This window comes from Sinocyclocheilus anshuiensis, unplaced genomic scaffold, assembly GCF_001515605.1.
Source record: "Sinocyclocheilus anshuiensis isolate Anshui unplaced genomic scaffold, SAMN03320099.WGS_v1.1 scaffold404, whole genome shotgun sequence".
NCBI classification, from domain to species: Eukaryota; Metazoa; Chordata; class Actinopteri; order Cypriniformes; family Cyprinidae; genus Sinocyclocheilus; species Sinocyclocheilus anshuiensis.
Genome location: NW_015554088.1, coordinates 151750 through 155632, shown reverse-complemented (window position 1 = coordinate 155632; position 3883 = coordinate 151750). Strand labels below are relative to the sequence as shown.

General features: G+C 34.6%; 1 protein-coding gene across 1 annotated transcript in view; it reads right to left on the bottom strand.

Annotated features, from left to right (window-relative positions):
* Positions 1-3652, bottom strand: part of LOC107669250 (GTPase-activating protein and VPS9 domain-containing protein 1-like) — a 53848-nt gene extending 50196 nt beyond the window's left edge. The window contains exon 1 of the mRNA XM_016461419.1: positions 3499-3652. The gene's annotated coding sequence lies outside the window, so the exon portion shown is untranslated. The remainder of the gene's footprint in view (positions 1-3498) is intronic.
* Between the last annotated feature and the right edge of the window lie 231 nt (positions 3653-3883).

Below are 3883 nucleotides of genomic sequence, written 5' to 3'. Positions count from 1 at the left end.
TGAGATTTTATGTTTGTTTTGTCTTAAACATAAAATAACCTGATCCTGTTTGATCAAGGCATGCGACTGTTCTGACTTGTCCAATTTTCAGCATCAGTTTTTCATCTCGCATCAAAATTCTGTCTATTTTATTCATTGTATGCATTTGAAATATAGAGTTGGGTTTTGTTTTATTGTACCCAAGTGTACCTAAAATAAAAAGTGTTTAATATACAGGTTTGTGGCTCTTCATTTCCTATTAATTAACCATTTGTAATCTTATGTTCACTGTTCATTTTTTATAAATATAGGATTTGTATTAAATCTATATTCATTCATATAGTCAAATCAAATCGAGAATTTAAATCAAAAATCGAATCGAATATCGAATATCGAATCGAATTGAGAGCTTGAAAATCGAATCGAATTGGAACATCTGAATCGATACCCAGCCCTAGACATGAGCAGAGCACCACTAAATAGTTACTGCATCAATTAAACTCCAGTATACTACTGAAAGAGCATTGCTGACCTAATGTCGCAGCTTTGGCATGTGTTGAGGAGATGCCATGGGAGGAGCTTGATGCCCTCAATATGAGGCTACATGAGAATGGCCGAACAGTTGGGGGATGAACCAGATAAGAAAAGCAGAGCCAGCCACACAGCTGAGTGATTAGAAAACAAGAGCACTCTAGGACTTGGCAGACTTCTAAGTGAAACAAGACGGGCTTTTCTGAGACTGTGTGTGTTTGAGCAAGAGAGCTCGTATGGATCACAGTTTCCCAAATTACCCAAAGAACATTTAAATTTATTTTGTATTTGCTCTTAATTATGTCCAATCGGAGCATTCCAGTGCTGATTTAGTCTAACACCAATGGGACTTTCAGAAAAAAAACAGCTTTCTGTGCGCAACATGGTAACAAGCAAAGCTTAATGCTTTGGCTTATTTTGGGATCATTTTCATAGGCGGTTAAAGTCATAATGAAACAGAAGTAGCAACAAATCTTTTGTTCTGTATTATCGGATTATCTAAATGGATTATTTAAAAAAAAAAAATAATAATAATAATAAAATAGGGCCGGGACTTGATTCTAACCATTAGTTGTTGATTGGATTTTGACATGTAGACAGAGCACTAAAAATTAATGCAATGTTGCAGTAGACTGTGGAAGGGCATGGTTTAAGTGGACTATATGAGTGGAGAAGCTCTGCAAATGTGACCTGAGAGAAGTTTGAGTTATGACATTCTAATTAAACATCACAGGGTTCAAAAAATATTCAAAAATCTATAACAATCTAAAATATGAACTCAATACTAACATTTTGCTTACTAAACTGTTGTATAAAATCAATACCAAACTCACCATTGTGCTGATGGTCTGAATATCAGCATGACTGTAAAGATCTGCAGTTGAATCACATCAGCACTCCTGTTATTAAATTTATTTCGAATTTATTAAATCTATTAAATTCCTTTCCTTTTTATCTTTATTTTATCATATGTTCCTACATTATGGATTATTCATTTTATCATTTCATTTTATCATTTTACAACACGCCAAATTTCCATTGTATGAACATGTGCAAACTAAACCTACCTTTAGGGATAGTTATGTCATATTTCCAGACAAATTATTATTTTGGGAAATAAGTGACCAGTATGCAAACCCTTGAATTTAGAGATTTGCAGCAAACAACACTGTCAAATACTGTAACGTACACATGGCTAAGCACTTGACATCTATCACAGAAATGAACTTTTCGCACATATTTCGATCGCTATGGGAAATATCTAACGTCATCCAGTCATTCTTGAGACGTGGGACAAAACAGGTCCAGCAAGGGTAACTGCTATTAGCTTTAAAAAATACAAATATTTTCCATTTTAAATGTCATGAGGGATTAATAATAGAATGTATTTAACACAATTATCACCTTCAATTTAATTTTCTCATTATTATACCAAATCTGTTTCTCTTAATGTCCTCTCACTACATCTAAAACAGTGTGTCCACAGAGAAGGGATCAATCATTCATATGCAATAAAATGGATAAAAATGTTTTATGTATGATGAAAAAGAGCTTGTTTTATCAAAAGCAACACTTAATAATATATCCTATCAAAGCAAGGTTGTTTTTTTAATGACACATGCATGTTTCATAAGATTTTAAAGTTGCGTCCCCACTTTTTGTCAACACCATCAGACATTCAATAAAATGTAATAAAATCAGGGAATATCAGGGGCAGCGGTCACTCTAAAGGACCCCCTTGCCACAGTTCACCTCTGCAGAGTACATCAGTGTCAGACAGGCTCTGCTAAGTTTTAGTTTTAGAATATTTTAAATCCTAATGTTAATATTTCCTTTGTCACAGCCATGATATGTCAACACCATCTTCCAATTTCTGAGGAAATTATTTGAAATATTTAGATAATTTTATTCTCCTGAAGCAGGTTCCATTAGCATCTAGCATCAACAGAAAAAACATAAATGGCTACTACATGAACTTTGTCAACACCGTCAGATGTCACCACCATAAGATTTTGTGTTCCAATGATATATCAAAATACTTAAATGTGACTCTTGAATAAAAGCTTTATAAACAATAACATACTCACTGTTTGTTGTGTTTGTTTTAATACAGTAATTGACTGATTCAATGTATTTGATAGTTAAAATTATTAAAAATTCAGGTTTTCGTCACCTCCGTCAGATGTCAACTCCGTCAGTTGCATATTTTGATAATATTTCATTATGATATTTTATATTTGTTGTGGAATTGTTGGTCACATATGAAAGTGTAATCTGTCTGCTAACATGAGAATGTGTTTTGAAATGTTAAAAACATCTTGAATGCTGTTAAAGATAACGCTGAAATTATATTACACAGTCCAAGGTAAAAAAGCACATTTTGTTAAAAAAGAGAAAAGTTGGGAGGTTGTATCAAAGCATAGCTCAGTAGCTTAGTACATATAAGATACATAAATGTAGTTTCATTTGTCTGAGTACAAGGTTTTATTTTTTCAATGTTGCACCCCGTTTTGTCCCACTTCTCAAAAATGACATAACAGCCATTAGTATACATTGAGAGTTCCAAAACAAAATTGTCTGCAAATCCGAGTGCAATTCACGTTGAAAGAAAATGATACAAATCACTAAGGGCATTAAACTCTCAAATAACACACTGTATCTGGCATTATCACACCAGCATGACTGTCAATGAGTAGTAGTGCATGACGACAACAAAAGCTGCAAGACTCGGCCAACAGCGAAGAATCGTCGTGTTTTATAGCGCAAGAATAAATGAAATACCTCGCTTAGTAGTGTATTGAAATCTACAGTCATGTAACAATATGCCAAGAAACCGAAATATGTTCCGAAGAGCTTAATTTGGCAACAAACGGGATTAAAAACAAAAGGTGACAACATGACCGAGACAAGCAGGCCAACAATCAGCTAACGCTCAGTTCGCTAAAGTGTCACATTAAGCAGCCCGAGCCAGACTTACAACAGACTTACCGAATAATTTGACGGCTGGGTGTGAAGTACTGAATTCAGTCGCGACTGGTATGGGTGGGTTTTACAGTTTAGTTCTCGTTTCAGTCCTGCAAAGGTCCTAGCTGCGAATGAACGAGATAAAAATCCTCCGTCGTGAGATTTTCTCCTCCCTTTAGCAACAGCCACAGCGCACAGCTGTCATCAAACCGGGACGCACGCCGTGCGCATGCGCACTTCAACCCTACGTAGACCAGTTTTACTGCCAGTAACATACTATTCGCTACAAATAAGAATATACAAAGTTATACAAAAACCTATATATATATATATATTAGAGGTTGATTTTATTCAACCTCTAAAATCATAAACACAATAACCAAAATACAAAATAACATATTACCAATTG